Source organism: Rhinopithecus roxellana, chromosome 7 (genome assembly GCF_007565055.1).
Source record: "Rhinopithecus roxellana isolate Shanxi Qingling chromosome 7, ASM756505v1, whole genome shotgun sequence".
NCBI classification, from domain to species: Eukaryota; Metazoa; Chordata; class Mammalia; order Primates; family Cercopithecidae; genus Rhinopithecus; species Rhinopithecus roxellana.
The window spans coordinates 50,409,534-50,427,584 of NC_044555.1; positions in this window are offsets into that span (position 1 = coordinate 50,409,534).

Here is an 18,051-nt window from a genome sequence, read left to right on the forward strand (position 1 = left end):
GAGACCATTCAGTTACTCATTCATACATCACAGAAATCTTCAGCAAGATCAGCTGTGTCTCAAGCTTTGTGATGGCTACTGAGGAGGCAGAAGATATGAGATATGGCTTTGAGAAGTTCATAGTCCTAGTAAATAGACAACAGCAGTACAATGTAGTCAGGGGTGCAACCAAGAAAAACACAAAGTTTATGAAGAAGCAATTGGAGGGAGAAAATCATCAAAGTGAGAAGAGGAGGATCCAAATGATGTATCATACCTGCACACTGGGCCCTTCTGATTTGGAGTCCACAGACAGTTTAGTCGAGAAGATAGTATGTTCAATAGGTTAAAAGGAAAGAAAGGCCTAGAGCCTATCTGCTCCCCAGGTATTGCACAGGGGAACTATCTATACTGCTAAACAAAAGTCTAGCTGCCTATCACTGAGCAAGAGCTGCCTAATGACTTCTCTACCTCCAGGATCTTCTCATCTTGATTCTCCTCCACATGATCTGTTAATGTGTCAGGTTACGGCTGCAAAAATGAACAAGACTCTGAAATATTTTAGGATGTCAGCAGGAGCCAAATTGCAAATGCCAGTGTCTGTTTTCTTTCTCATGGTTAGACTAGCACTAAGGGAGGGAGGGCTAGAAGATTGAGGGAGAAATTTTCCTGATATCCCATTACACCAGCAGACAGATAGGAACCTACAATTTACCTTCTGTCAAAATTCCCTTTATGACTCACTTTCCAGCCCACTCTTCTTCCAGTCTCAGAGTAGGATATGGCCCAATGGCAACTGGATTGGGTTGATCCCAATCTCTCATTCATTTTTTTCTCCTTCATTCTCTCTCACTTTTCTTTCATTCTGTCTCTGCCTCTCTCTCTCTCCTTTCCTATCTCTTTCCTCTTCTCTCTCACCCTGTCTTTCTCTTCCTCTCCTATTTCTTTCTTCTCTTCTATCCATATTTTCTTTCTTTATCTCTCTACTGTTTCCTTCTCTTAGTGTTCTTGTTCTTTCTCATTTATACTGCCCCATCCCTCTCTCCCAGCTTAGTCTCTTTCATTATCCCTCCAATATCAATCTTTCTCTCCCCTCTTCCAATCTTCTGCTCTCAGATTTCACAAGTTCTGTTTTTGTAAAGCTCTGCCCAATACCTGCTAGGTGCCTGTACAAAACCATCCAAGGAATACAATTAACTTTGAATTGTACTAGGGCTGATCTTTGCCTCAAATATTCCAATTTGACAGATATTTATAGAATAATCTCTATGTACCAGACATTATGCTTGATTTTATTATTCATAATTTCATAGACTCTTCACAACAACCTTGCAAAGAAAGAAAGGACTATGATTCTCATTTTACAAACAAAGAAACTGAACTGAGAGGTGAGGATCAGAGAGAAAAGGTGGCATGAGTAAAATCACATACTAAGAAGATGCAGAATTAAGTTTTGTGTCTGGCTCCAAAGCCTATTAAATTCTTAATTTACCTGCGTGGGAATGATTAATACCCACACCAGGAACTGAGGCAGACATCAGAGGTGAAAGATAGGCATGAGGAGGAAATGGAACAAAAGGAATGGCCAGGTGATATAAGCCCCAACTTCGCCTCTGCACAATTTTCCAACCCAAATTTGCCACACTGTTGACCTCCTTCTCAGCCAGGTAAAGTGGCCCAGTTCCTACGTAAGTCTTGACTACAACAGAGATAATCTTGATTGTTTAGCCCCTTCAGCCAATGCAACCTGGAAAGAAATTGTACTCCTCAGACGTGGGGTCTAACAGTGGGTTACTATGCTGTTCATCCCACTTCCCCTGAGTCTCCTTTGCTGATGATTGAATCTGATACCCAGTGGGCAACGAGTAAGACATGGGCATCAGTGTACCCTCAAGTTTCAGTGTTCTGTCTCCTCACCTCATGTTTCTCTAGTGACTTGTCCTGCCTTGCCTAGGCTGCTTGCATCTACTGGGTCATGTCATTGCAGTCAAAATAATCTTCCCCTAGGATATTTGGTTCCCACCAGGCCCATGTCACCAAGATATTGAGGACCCTGGGAGTCCTATAAATGAATAATGGAAAAAAAAAAAAAGAGTTTAACTCAAAGAAATGCCTGAGTTTTGCATCCTCCCCCATAACATTATCTTGCTTCTACAGCTACAATCCAGACTGGAATTAATTAGGTAGTACACATTTCTCAGGTACAGCATAACCTTTCCATGGGGAACTCTGACTGACAGTTTCTAATTTATAAGCTTTATTCTGGTGCATAGACAAACACTGCCATGCTCAGACTGTATCTTTTGAAGGTTATAGCATTTAGACCCCAAAGCTCTTAATTTTATTGGAAATGGAAGAAAAAATGTCATACAAATATTTCATTTTGAAGCATAATGATCCCAACACACACCTCTGACTGCAATAATTACCACCCACTCAGTTTCACCATAGTCGGAGAATCAGCCACAGGAGGGCCCAGCTCCCTGCTATGTCTGTTTTTGGGGTCCCCAGGCAGCAGAAGTGTGCTTTTTCTTACCCCCGATGGTTTGTAGACTATCATCTTTATATAACGTATGAACTGGGGCTGGAGAGGGGATTTTGGCTTCAAGTTTAGTATTTTAGTATGTTCAGTGTAAATACAGAAGTGTCCTTCCAAATATAATGGTGCCATTGAGACATAATCCTAGCTCAGAGTCCCCTGGTGGGAAGGCTGGCACAAGTACCTGATCATCCAAGCCTAGATTGAGTAAATGTTGCCTGGAAGGAAAAGAAGGAAGAGAAACCAACAACCAGAGGAGCATACAGAATTTGGTACCAAGAGAGCTGAGGGGAGAGAAATGGAAATCCCAAGAGAACCACTGGGCATTGCTTCAACAAGAAAGTCTGAAGAGTAATCTCAGGGGAAAGGACTATGTTGGTTAAAACAAGGGTGAGATGAGAAAGAAATGGGAAATTGTGTAAGGAAGGTGTCTGGGAAGAGAAACGCTTGTGTATGGGGACTGGAGAGGATACTACCCAACTCAGAAGTGAGAGAGTTACCTGAGGGCCAGTCGTAGCCAGAACCCTAGTGGTGGCAGCCAAACCTACTAGAAGGAACCATGTTTCTTTGAGGATAAAAGAAGAAAAGGAAGCCCACCTGGACAACGGTCTAGAGATAGGGGGAATGAGAAAGCAGACTTGCCTGGGTCATGAATAATAGCTGGAGGTTTCGCTTGAACTCTCTATTGGAGCATTTACCTGTGGGTCACTACAAGAGGAGAATTTGTCTTTCTCAGTGCAAGAGCCTCTGGCTTTGTCTACCAAAACCTTGTCCAAAAAGGAGGTTACGAATAAGGACTTAGGGACCCAGGTGTTGAAGAGAAAAGGATTGGTGAGGCCTTGGCCTTTTCCACATTGTAATTCCATATGGAGCCTTTTTTTCAGGGACTCCCCCAGAAATCTTCATACCTGAGTTCTATTCCTGGTTCTATCACCAGGTTGCCATAGCTGAGTCACTTCGTGTCTATCATTCTTAGTTTCCCCTTCTGTAAATTTAAGATAATAATCGTAATCTCCCAGGTCATCATTGAAGTGTCTCAATATGTCTTAAGCAAATGTAATGCAGCTGTGACTCTCTCCTGCTATCCGCAAGAGGGCAGATACAGGAAATCCCAAGGTTGTAACACCACTTGCCTGTTGCTCTTGGATGGGCTGGGCCTTGGGCAAGAGTGGAGTAGGAGTCTGGTGACACCTGCAAGATTGAAGATATGCCCAGTGCAGCTGGGAAGTCACCTAGCACCAGCTCCTCATCTGCATTACTACACTGAAATAGAAAGTGTCTTTGACCTCCATTAGTGGAAGCTGTCTCTCTCTAAGTCATCTGGATTTTCTGACACATGGTTGAAGTCCCTCCACTCTCCCTTTCTCCTTCCTTTCCTCTTCCCTGCCTCTACTTTCATTCACCAGAATAGCTATGAGAACTATCCTTTCTGGGGCTCTGCCCACCTCCAGATTTCCATTCTCGGTGCAAATATTTACGGCTATATTTCAGAGAATACATAGCCCCAAATCTCTCCACTTGTCCTTTCAGCCTTATGCAGCCTTTAATAAATGTGTGTGGGGGCGGTGGGGGTAGTAGGCACCAGAATTTGTTGAGTGCTAAGTATGTGCTGGACACATTGTCAAACACATTGCATTTTTCTCATTTAATCAGAACAAAGGTCGTATGATCACGTTACAAATGAGAAAACTAAGGCTGGGGGTAAGGTCATAAACTTATGCAAGGTTACATAGTGAAAAAGCAGCAAAGTCAAGACTATGGTTTTTCCACTCCAAATCCAATGCCCTTGCCACTAGGCATCCCTCTGTGAAAGCCTGGCCTTCTGCCTTCACTTCAATCATGTTTATGTGGCAAAGGGCCCCCTTCTGGTTTTACACACATGTGAACCATCATACGGAGTGGAGATGGGAAGCCATTTACAGGTGACCTCCACTCGCAGTCACACTGGGCATTCTTTCAGTTGTCACTCCTCACCCCCTGATAATCAGCAGGCAGATACTGATGACTCTGTTCATCATGAACACCTTACAGGTCCTCAGAGCCCCCCAGAATTTGCCTAAATAAGGTGCCTTCCATGGCCTGGACCAGATACCAGGGACCTGACCCTCCTTTCCTTATTCCTATCCTGATGCCATTACCCCCTTGTAGGTTTAGCTCTCACTATTATTCTTAGCCCAGAATCCCTTGGTGGACAGACTGGCAGAGGCATCCTGATCTTTCTAGTCCAGATGGAGTAAATGCTGCCCAGAAGGAAAGCAACCTCAGTTTTGCATCCATGAATCTCACAAGTGGAGCCTTAAGGTCCACCTCTGTGCCCTTCATTGTATTTTTCTGTACAAAGCTAATCAAGTTTTCAAATCAGATAGGCCACCAAAGTTAGCTAATTTCAGCCATTTGGCAGTGATCTGCCACAAACTTGTACCTTGGAAGGATAGTGAACCACCCAGGCCCAAGAGCTCAGCCACAGCTGCTCTGGGAACCCACAGAGTGTGCCTGGCCATTCTCTAGCCCTGCAGTTTTATTAGCTTCATTTTTTATGTGCGTTTTAACTCTCTGAATGCAGCCAAAACCAACATCAAGTAATATCAAGGAACATAAGGTCATGACCCGCCCCCCCCACAGCGCTCAGGCCCGCAAATCATTTAGAGGCAGTGTGAACAGAATACACCACAATTTTTCCCCTGCCTGTCTTTTCAGAGGGTGGCAAAGACTGTTTCTGCTCTGTGAGCTATTCTCAGACATTGCTGCATCAGAACTCACTGTGAGAGACGTTTCAGGTCACCATAACCCAAAGAGCAGAAGGAGGGGAAAAAAGGAGGGGTAGGGGAGAAATAAAATACAGCCAGCAATCAATCTTCAGATCTCTGCCTCCCTGAGGCCATGAGTACTGGGCCCAATGGTCCTGGCCAGTGCCTTCTGGGAGGGACAGTTGGAGGAACCAACCGCCTGATTTTCTGCCTCATTATCTCCCTCCTCCCTTCTTCCTCCTTTCCTTCTTTATCTCCATCCAGGGCCAGGTAGGAACAAGCATTCCAACAGGTCCCCCACATGGGCTACTAATCCCAGCCACGCTAAGGGATTCACCAGTCCCTTCCCTTGAGTTTTTAGGTAGGGAAGTCAAGAGTCCCAGACAGGTCTGGGAAGTTTCTCAGCACTGAAAACTCGGCACTGGGCCTGAAACCAGATGTGGGAGCCAAGCCACCCGAGCTGAAGGAGTTCTCCATTCTAGAGAAATTTAGAAAATCAGTTCAGATTATAGTTTTCCTGACCCATACTGCTGGGAGGCAGAGAAAGAACTCCTCTAGGATTGGCTGGATAGAGCCTTAGCTTTTCAGTCAGGAGCCAAGGGTTCTAGGCCTGACTGTGAGTCCTTAAGAAGTCATTTTCCTCTCTTGGTCTCAGAATCCCCCAGAAACAAAGCAACCACTCCTTCAAACACATTTTCTCAAAGTGGAAACTTTTTACTTTTTAAAAACAGATAATATGTTTACATTTTGGATGGTAAGTCTTTAATGAAGAGATCTTAGTGGTAGCAGTATGAAAGGAATACCATGTGACAAAGAGAAGAGAATTCTTAAACTTTTGTTACGTGCTTGCTCCCTTAGGAAACAATGGCTCAGGCCCTTCTATTACCACACTCTTCTCCAACCTTTCTCCCTCTGTTAGAATCTGGAGAGCTCTCTAATGTCTACATCTGTAATATGGCCAGTGGGTCTCTAGATACCCTACCACTCTAACATCCTATTATTATCTAGCCTCTGAGTTTTCTTCCCCGCACTTCTTGATGAAAACATTTGAGTTTAATAATTTTTCCTCAGTGAATAATTTTGACTCTTTCTATATATAGAACTTATCTCTATCTCTACCTCTACTTATCTACCTATATCTGTCTACTTATCTACCAACCTATCTACCTACATACCTCCCTATGTTAAGTATAGCATTTAGAGCATTAGAGTTTCTTGTGCCAGTGAAAAACAAGATCAACGGTAATTCCTCTTACAAATGTAATCTATTTTTCTGTGGACCTTTTTCTTATCAAATGAGCTCAAAATATAAGTTAATAAGTTCATTTTGTCCATTGGTAACAAGAACAGGTCAATAACATCTCTCTCCTTCAAATGGGGAGCTATCACTAAAATGGAGTAGATAAAGCTATTTTATTATGGCCTATAAAAAAATCCTACATCCAAATTAGAAACTACAATAGATACTTGGGGTTCCAGTCAAAGACAGTTTTTCTTCTGCAGACAGGTAAGGTTAAAAAATGCTTTCCCAACCTTTACCCCTAACAACTGTCCATCTCTCAGGCAGTGAGGGGTTAGAGACAAGGAAGGAAAAACTGGAAGAAAGCTCTGGGCAGTCTTATGACCTCTATCCCAGAACAGGGAGATGGGTGAAAAGGGAAACATTTAGGTCATCTTCCTCATCCATTTCTCTTGGTTTATCGGGTTATATCAGAAGTTCTTAAGCTTGCCTGGTTGCCAATGTTCTTAGCATCTCATTAATTCACAGTGCCTCTAGGTCAAAATAAATATCTAACAGTTTCATTTTTTCAGAAGTTAAGTTCACAAAACTCAATAAGTATTTATGCCCCGAATAACTTAATAGCCACTTAAAATCACAATACATGTAAATTAAAAGAAAAATATTAATATGCATATTAATGGAGAAAATATTTTTATTTTATATTAAATAGATACCTTTGAGGCAGTGCACAGCTTCTCAGATCTTGAAATCAGATTGGACACCACCACCTGCATTTCCTGTTCCATGTGGATTTTCACACAGCATTTGATTTTTGTCACAGCAGCCATCAAAAAGAATGTAGTACAATCTAATGTTGAAACTGTGAACTGACACAAGCTAGTAGCTTGTGGAATGTCTGACAGATGTCTAGTATCATTGTGTTCCCCTCAGAAATGTAAAATATCCCACGAAGGCCCTGTGAGTTCACAGTTGTGCCTCGGGAAACCTCCGTTCATAATCTGGGAAACCTAGGGTTAGATCAACAAATTCCTGGCCATTCTTAGACATAACTTCCTTCCTTCTCCCTTCACTGGCTGAAATGTATTTTCTTAGTTCTATTTCCCCAGAATACCCTTTGCTGTAATAGTAATCTGAGATAAAATAAAAAGTATGTCTACATCTTCAATAAAATTGCCATTGAAAGTATATTCTACTCTTTCCCCTTATAAGACATGTTTCTTATTGTAGTTAGAGAGATCTTTTAGAAAGTGCACATCAGACAAACCCATCATATCGGAAAACATTTGGAATATTGGCAATAGCAAGTGGTGGTGAAGATGTAGAATAATGGGAGCTCTCATATACTGTTGATGACAGTGTAAATTGGAAAGCCACTTTGTAAAAATATCTGACATTATCTACTAAAATTAGACATATCTGTACTCTACGATCTAGATATTCCACAAAAACTGTTATGACCTGAAAACTAAATACTTACGCATTTTTTTTTTTTTTAGTTGTACTTTAAGTTCTAGGGTACATGTGCACAACGTGCAAGTTTGTTACATATGTATACATATGCCATGTTGGTGTGCTGCACCCATTAACTCGTCATTTACATTAGGTATATCTACTAATGCTATCCCTCCCGCCTCCCCCCACCCCAAAACAGGCCCTGGTGTGTCATGTTCTCCTTCCTGTGTCCAAGTGTTCTCATTGTTCAATTCCCACCTATGAGTGAGAAGATGTGGTGTTTGGTTTTCTGTCCTTGTGAAAATTTGCTGAGAATGATGTTTTCTGGCTTCATCCATGTCCCTACAAAGGACATGAACTCATCCTTTTTTATGGGTGCATAGTATTCCATGGTGTATATGTGTCACATTTTCTTCATCCAGTCTATCATTGATGGACACATGGGTTGGTTCCAAGTCTTTGCTATTGTGAATAGTGCCGCAATAAACATACATGTGCATGTGTCTTTACAGCAGCATGATTTATAATCCTTTGGATATATATCCAGTAATGGGGTGGCTGGGTCAAATGGTATTTCTAGTTCTAGATCCTTGAGGAATCGCCATACTGTCTTCCACAATGGTTAAACTAGTTTACAATCCCACCAACAGTGTAAAAGTGTTCCTATTTCTCCACATCCTCTCCAGCACCTGTTATTTCCTGACTTTTTAATGATTGCCATTCTAACTGGTGTGAGATGGTATCTCATTGTGGTTTTGATTTGCATTTCTCTGATGGCCAGTGATGATGAGCATTTTTTCATGTATCTGTTGGCTATATGAATGTCTTCTTTTGAGAAATGTCTGTTCATATCCTTCACCCACTTTTTGATGTTTTTTTTTCCTCGTAAATTTGTTTGAGTTCTTTGTAGATTCTAAATATTAGCCCTTTGTCAGATGAGTAGATTGCAAAAATTTTCTCCCATTCTGTAGGTTGCCTGTTCACTCTGATGGTAGTTTCTTCTGCTGTGCAGAAGCTCTTTAGTTTAATTAGATCTCATTTGTCAATTTTTGCTTTTGCTGTCATTGCTTTTGGTGTTTTAGACATGAAGTCCTTGCCCATGCCTATGTCCTGAACGGTGTTGCCTAGGTTTTCTTCTAGTTTTTTTATGGTTTAGGTCTAACATTTAAGTCTTTAATCCATCTTGAATTAATTTTTGTATAAGGTGTAAGGAAGGGGTCCAGTTTCAGCTTTCTACATATGGCTAGCCAGTTTTCCCAGCACCCTTTATTAAATAGGGAATCCTTTCCCCATTTCTTGCTTTTGTCAGGTTTTTCAAAGATCAGATGGTTGTAGATGTGTGATATTATTTCTGAGGGCTATGTTCTGTTCCATGTGTCTATATCTCTGTTTTGGTACCAGTACCATGCTGTTTTGGTTACTGTAGCCTTGTAGTATAGTTTGAAGTCAGGTAGCATGATGCCTCCAGCTAAAATAAACTCCATGGATGATGGGAAAATGAAGACATTCTCAAGTTAAGTACAATTAAGATAATTTGTTATCAGTATATTTACCCTAAACAAATAACTAAAAGAAGTTTTTAAATCAAAATAAATTATAACAGAAGAAAGCTTGGAACTTTTGAGAAGAAAAAACATTGCCATGAGTAAAAATAGGGGTAAATTTAATAGAATATCTTACTTCTCTTGAGTTTCTTAAATCAAATATTTGGTGATTGATGTAAAAATTATAAAACCGTCTAATGTCATGCCCAGTGAATACAGAAGAAATATATAACAAACTGTATTTTTAAAGTAGGAAGTATAGAGACCTAAAGAAAATGAGGTTTCTACAACTCACTCAAAATAGTAAAACACTGATACCAGCAAACTATGCTGAGTTATGTATGTATATTGCAATATCTGGAGCAATTACTAAGAAAATGATGTGAAGCAATATACTCAAAAACACTAAAAATAATTTAAGATGGAATCCTTAAAATGATCAGATAACCTAGAAGAACATAAAAAAGATAGCAAAGGAACAAGGAACAGATAAATTAAACAGGAAAAAAATAGTACAGACTAACATGACATTTACCTTAAACATAAATGGGCTAAATATAAGTAAAAGAAGTTTCAAAAGTGGAAAAATAATTGATTCAATAATATGCTGTCTACAAGAAACCTACTTCAACTGCAATGGCATTGCTATGCTAAAAGTAAAAGGATGGAAAAAGAGATACCATGAAAATATTAATTTAAAAAGCAGGAATATCTATATTGATATAAGATAAAGCCTACATTAGGGCAAAAAAAAATACGATGGACAAAAAGGGACATTACATAATAATATAAAGATCAGTCCACTGGAAGGACATACAATTCTAAATGTGTATGCACCAAAAACTGATACTCAGATAACGATGAAAAAAATGGTAGAGTTGAAAAGAGAAATAGACAAATCCAAAACTGTAGTTGAGAACTTCAACATTCTACTCTCAGAGATTTATAGAACCACTCAACAGAAAATCAACAAAACAGTATATAGAAACAGTGAACCACGCAATCAACCAAAATGACTTACTATATATACCCAACCAAAAAACTATTATCTATAAAGAATTCTCAAAACTCAAAAGTAAGCAATCTAGTTAACAAATGGGCAAAAGAATGAGAAGACATTTCACTGAAGAGAATATACAATTGACAAACAAGTACATAAAAAGTGGTTCAACATAACCGTACATTAGTGAAATGCAAATTAAAACAACTTAATTAAAAAACATCACTACACACCTATAAGAATAGTTAAAACTAAAGACAATGGCAATACCAAATGCCGTGAGAACATGAACAAACTGGATGAGGTACATTTCTGGTGACAATTTGAAAGGGTACAACTACCTTGGAATATATAGTTTATCAGTATCTTAGAAACGTAAACATGTACTTACCATATAATCCAGCAATTGCACTCTTGGGCATTTGTCCAAAAGAAATTAAAACTTATGGTCACACAAAAATCTATACACTAATGTTTACAGTATTTTTATTCTTAATAGTTCAAAGTTGGAAACAATCCAATGTGTTTCAACAGATGAACAGTTAAGCAAACTGTGCTAAATCTATACCATGGAATACTACTTAGCAATAAAAAGGAATGAATTAGTGATAAATGCAACTATTTGGATGAATCTCCAGGGAATTATGCTGAGTGAAAAAAGCCATTCCAAAAAGGCCACATACTGTGTATATGTGATCATTTATATAACATTCTGGAAATGAAAAAATTAGAGAAATGGAAAATATGGAGAACAGATTAGTAGTTTCTAGGGTTCAGGTATGAGTGGGATGGGGGAAAAGGAAGCAAAAGGCAAGTATGACTGTAAAAGGGCAACCAGAGGGACTATTGTGGTGTTCTCCATCTTCACTGTATTAATGCCAATATCCTGGTTGCTATATTGTACAATAAGTTTGCTAGATATTGCTACTGAGGAAAACTTGGCAAAGAGTACAGGGATCTCTCTGTATCATTTCTTACAACTGCATATGAATCTATAATTACCATAAAATAGAAAATTTATTTTACCAAAAAAAAAAAAAAAAAAAAAAAAAAAGGACCCTACGAAAGTCAGGATAGTGATTACCTTTGAGGGAAGGAAGAGGGTTATGATCAAGTCACAAAAGTATTTCTATGGTCTTAGCAATGTGTCATTGCAAATTTATTGACTTGGGAGATGGCTACACAGATATCATTGTATAAATATTTATTGCATTGTGTAAACAAGTCTTATGCACCTTTCTGCATATGTGTCATATATCATAGTGGAAAAATATTTTTAAAATACACATTGGATAATTTCATTTATTTGTTTAAAATTCTCCAATGGCTTCTTTTGCTCTTAGGATAAAAATCCAAACTCCTCATACAGGCCTACAGAGTAAATCAAGGAGGGAAAGATTTGTGAGAGGATAAAAATGCATCACAAGATGCAAAGTCAGGGCTCAATAGCAGCAACTGTGAAAATGACAAAGGGTTTTAATTGACATCAATATCCTTGGCTCAATAATGGGATATGACTGTGACAAAAAGCTAGGAAAGTGACAAGATGCATTGATGAAAGCATGATACCCAGAACAATGAAGGGTATCAATCTGCTTTAGTCTATATTGGTTAAGACTTCCCTTTTACCACTAACCTTTCTCTTATTAAGCTTCTATTATCTGTCGGACACTAGGCTTAGAGCTATACCTGGGGTATCTCACAGAATAATCACCACAGTCCAGTGTGGTAGCTATTTTATCTCAATTTTACAGAAACTGAAGTTTCAAAGAGGTAGAGTGACTAGCCAAGATCACTGAATCTTCATCTCCCATCCCACCTGCCAGGGCCTTGCATAGATTAGAGGGAAATACGTGGGTAATAATCCAAAAAGACTCTAATGATGACATTGAGTACTGGGCTTTTGTTTAAAACAAAATTGAGGCTATGTTTAACATAGAAACATTTTCTGTTTAAAAAGCATTCTGAAGCACTTAGGGACTAAATGACTTACTTTAAAATGCCCTGAGAGGAAAATGCATGGAAAGGCAGCAGAGTATGGAAAATGAAACGAGATGGGCAAAAGGTTAAGTACATGGGAGTTTATTATTCTGTTCTCTCTACTTTTATATGTGTCAGAAATTTTTTATAATAATAAGTTAACAAGTAAAATGTAAAAATTAAAATAGGAAAAAAGGTCCTTAACACTGATGTATGATGATTACTAAAGCACTGCGGAGAGGAAAGAAGAGAGTCATTTAATAGCCAAATGAAGAAAGTTCTAGAGGCAAGCTTGTTGGCATCAGTGAGCCAGGAAGAGAGGCAGTAAGATCTTCTTGGTGCTCTAGTCCTGCACTGTCCAATGAGGTAGCCACTACCTACATGTGGCTACTGAACACTTGAGATGTAGCTATTGCAAATTGAGATGTGCTGTAAGTATGAAATATATGCTAGATTTCAAAGAGTTAGTATGAAAAACAAAATGTAAATGATCTCATTAACATTTTTTAATTGAATTGCAAGTTGAAATGATAACATTTTGGCATAGGAGATGAAATAAATGTATTATTAAAATTAATTTCACTTGATTTTTAAAGACTTTAAATATGTAGTCACCAGAAAATTTAAAATTACTTATGAAGCTCACATATTTCTATTGGACAGCAACAAAATGTCATGAAACACTTTATTTCAAAGGTTGACATTTGCTGTTACTCATTTATTCATTCATTCATTTAGATGCTCAAACTGGTACTGAGTGCCTACTCAATTCTTGAAGTGCTGCAGTGAAAGAGAAAGCATGTATTTTAGAGTCACAAGGACCTGCTACTTACCAGCTTTGTGATCTTGAACAATTATTTAACCTTCCTAAACCTTGGTTTTTCTCATCAATAAAATTCATGGCTCAAGGTTGTTGAAGGCCTTGTACATAATTTATTGCCATATTTCCTCAAATCTAAGATGCCATTGATTGAAATTACACCACCGTTTTATGTAACACTAAAAAAAAAAAATGCTTTCAATGAAATGACAGCACATTGCTAAGAAATCATTGGTCTCAAAATGCCTCCTGATTTCAGAGATGTCAAAATGTAAAACACTGACCACATTGTACTTGTCATTATTGATTTACAGATAAGTATTTGTTGAAAGAGTGAAAGTTTATCTTCTGCATTTCACCGTGAGCTACTCAATAACAGAATCGGCATTTAAATGACCTCTCTTTCCCTGAAACAGGGCCTGGCACAGTATAGGCACTTAATCTACTTTATGTGAATTGATCTGACTTCTCTTTCCTCCCATTTGCTGTGTGTCAGGTGCTGGGGAGGCAGTGATGAAACAGGATTAGGCCCCAGTTACCTAGGAGCTCTAAGTCCGATAACAACAGCAACAAAAACAATTGTAAGAATCATTCACTGAACTCTTACTATGTGAAAGTATTTCATCATTATATTCAAATATATCTTTCTCAATTTCTTTTGCTTTTTACTTCATTTCTTTACTTTTTCCTTTGAGACAGGGTCTTGCTCTTTCACCCAGGCTGGAATGCAGTAGTAAAATCATAGTTCATACTCAAGCTCAAGTGATTCTCCTGCCTTAGCCTACCAAGTAGCTGGGACTACAGGCATGTGCTACCATGCCTGGCTATTTTTTTTATTTTTTGTAGAGAAAAGGTCTCGCTATGTTACCCAGGCTGGTCTTGGACTCCTGGCTTCAAGCGATCCTCTTGCCTCTGTCTCCCAAAGTGCTGGGGTTATAGGTGTGAGCCACTGCATCCAGCCCATCCCTTTACTTTTAATTTATTTGAGTTTTTAGATTTAAGGTGGGTTTCTTTTAGACCCAACCCACATAGTTGGGTCTTGTTATTTTAATCCATTCTGACTATCTCTGTCCTTTAACTGCTGTACTTGGACCATTCACATTTAAAGTGATTATTGAAATAGTTGAATTAATATATATCATGTTTGTAACAGTTTTCTGTTTGTTGTACTTGCTCTTTATTTTTTTCTTCTCCTCATTTTCTGCCTTTTCTGGTTTTAATTGAGCATTTTATATGATTCCACTTTTTTCCTTTCTTAACACATCAATTGGACTTTTAAAAAATTCAGTGATTATGCTAGGATTTGAAATATAACCTAAGTTCAACTTATCTGAGTCCACTTTCAAATAATGTTATAACATTTTTATGTGATGTGTAGTGCGGTACCTTATAGTGGTCATAATTCCTTCCTCCCTTCCCTTATAATATTGCTATTATTCATTTCACTTATTCATATTCTGTAATTGCACAGTACATTGTTACTAGTATCACTTTAAATGGACAGTTTTAAATCAATTAATGAGAAATTAAAATATTTTATTTTACCTTCATTTATTTATTCTACAAAGCTCTTTCTTTATGTGCATCCTGGTTTCTCATCTATATCTTTTTACTTTTCCTTGAGGAATTTTTTACATTTCTTGCAGGGCAGGTCAGCTAACAACAAATTCCTGCAGTTCTTGTTTTTCTGAGATAAACTTTATTTATTATTCACTTTTGAAGGATAATTTTATTGGATATGGAATTCTCTTGTCAAGCCTTTTCCCCTGGAAAGTAGGCCTTTGTTATGCAGAATGTTCTGGGTGCACTTTAAAATGGTGGTTACTTTTTCCTTCCTCCTGCCAGAGCCATCAGGAGATTTTTCTTGACTCCTCACCATGATAAACTGAAGATACACTCCACAAAATTGTGCCCGCCCCAAAAAAAACCTGTGGCTCCCACTTTCACCCTAATTCACACTCAGCCTCCTGTAATTTATCAAAATGATCATTTAAATGTTCTTATGAGTTTATGGATCCAGGGACTTCTGCTCTAGAAATCATGGCTATAAGTCTCATAATTCACCTGTTTTACCAGATTTTGGAGTGATGACTTGCTCTGCATTGCCAATTCTCTGATGGGTCCAAGAAAATTCATTGGTATTCAGTTTGTTCTGGACTTTCCTTTTTGTTGTGATATGAAGTGGGAAGTCTGGGAAAGCATTTTAAATATGCTTTTTTTTTTTTTTTTTTTTTTTTTTGGTCAACAGAACAGCCTTATGAGATGGATATTATTGCCACAATAATTTTCCTGATGAAAAATGGAGGTCCAGAGATGTTAAGGAATTTGCCCAAGATCACTAAGTAAGTAGTGGGGCTTGTATTTGAATTCAGTTCTGTCTGACTCTGAAGGCTAGAACATGGACACACATAGTATAATATATGAGTCAGAAAGTATGAGAATTATAAAAGGGCAGAAAAAGTGTTATGGCAGTATGGAGAATGACGATGCCAATTTAGGATGGGGAAAGGAAATTTTAACAGAAGATGTAGAAGTTAGGTGGATCTTGAAGGATTTAAACATAAGGAGGTCAGGACGGAAGACTGAAACCCTGAAACCCTGGAGGCGGGGGATATAGATATTCAGGGATTAAGATTTCCTTATGTAAATTTCCCATGATTTCTAGCCCAGCCATTGCTTACCCTTCTTTACATGGAAATCTATGATGATAAACAAGAAAGGTTATTCAGTGCCTGAGAAGGAGTGAGAGCTTACTGGCCATTCTCTTTCATTAAACTCACATTACAAGTCAGGCATCTGAGCTTTGATTTATTTTATTCTCCTCGGAGGTTCTTTCTTGGGAAATCATTGGAGAAAGTGGCAGACTCAGTGCCAGAAAGACCTTGTCATCTTAAAAGTAGTCAATGTTCTCTTCACATAGGGAGGCCAAGAAGGGGAAACAACTGCCAGTGAATCAGGTCTTGAGAGGATTAGGAACTGCAGCAGCTGGCTGGTCACTTTTATTCATTCCCTTCAGAACAGACTTGCAGGCCAGATATTCTTCATTCTGCTTTCTAACCATGTCCCTGGCACTCCCCAACCTGTCAAGGAGCTGATGACAATTCTGTTGCATATAACACTGGGAACAGAGTTGACATTTTATTCTCTTCTGGGAGTACAAGAGTCCCTCCTCCTGTCCAAAAAAGAATCTATGTTGAGAGAACAGGCAGATACAGGAGGTGCTGTAAAGCCCCATGTGGTGCATCCCTACTTGTGGCAGGGGACACATCAGGGTGAGTGGAGGCCCACGGGCCCAGCAAACACTGAAGACCAATGATGGAGGCCCCAAATCACCACTCTCAGAAGGCCTCATTACTCTTTTTCCCTCTTATGGATGGTTCTGCAGAAAAGGTCCCCTGCACACTATTGTCTTGATGAGGAGGACAGGACTACTGAAAATGCACCAGACCTGGTATATAAAAAGAATTGGAAGATTATATAGATAATAGAGAAGGTCTCTACCTATATTTGAGAAGTGATGGGTCCCAAAAGGCCTCTGCATAGTCGCCTCTTCCAGTATCTCCACATAGCTCACCATTGGCTATCTCCTTCTTAGGGCAGTGACTTTTAAACATTTTTTTACTGTGACTCATAGTAAGGTATACGTTTTATAGTATAAACCAGTAAATGCCTTCACTGTGTGTCTATGTGTACATACACAAATATGTACATACATGTGTATACATACATATTGGTAATTTTATATATTGTTCAACCTAATATAAAAACAAAAGTTTCACTAAAAATACCCTTAATATATGCAGGCACATTGATATTTTCTATTTTATTTTATTTCACTTTTAAAAAGTGTCAGTTCTTATCCACCAGATTGATTCCATGATTTACTAGTGGGTTGTGACTCACAGTATGAAAAATACTAGTTTAAGATGTAACCTCCTTAAAGTCCTTCTTGAAGTATAGGAATTTTTCCTGATATAGTTAATGTCACAGATTAAGGCCAGAGGGTCCCTCAGAGAATATGCAGATGAAAGGAGAAGGCAAAGAGGGAGAAAAGATAGGGAAAGGACTGATGGAAGAAGAAGTCAGGTCAAGGTCTCTGAAAAGCTACAGAGTAATAGAACTAGAAGGGTCTGAATCTGTCATGCTACATATGGAGAAACTGAGACAAAGAGAAAGAAGAGATTTGCCCCAAGTCATATTTCAAATGTGTCATGAAGCCAGAGCTAGAACTTGAGGCTCTTGACTTAAAATCTAGGGCTCCTTCTTGCCAAGAGAAATTGTGGCAACACAGAGCTTACTCCCAGAGGCATAGTAAGCCCCATAGGCCAGAGCTGGCACTAAGTACCAGCATTTGGGGCCTAGCTCATGGGATGATTGGCCAGAGTTTAATCAGCCTCCTGTTTTTTACATGCCTAGTCATAAGCAACCTATTCTGTTGCTGACAGTTCCAGTGTCCAGTTACATGCTCATCTAAGCTAAGACAAGGGCAGGGAAGAGAAATTCAACCCACATGCTAGCTGTCCCTCAAACCAACTCTGGCTTGAGCAAGAAATAGGTGGCTTACCGACTAATGGGAGCAGCTATAGACAACAAGACATCTGAGTTTCTCTTATCAGACCCTACCTGGATTCCAACCTTTACCTCCTTCCTCCTGGAATAGTTAGGGCCCTTTTGACCTAATCAGTTAACCCAATCTGGCTTGGACTGGGTCTATAGTACCAGCCCCAAACAAATCCAACTTGTCTTC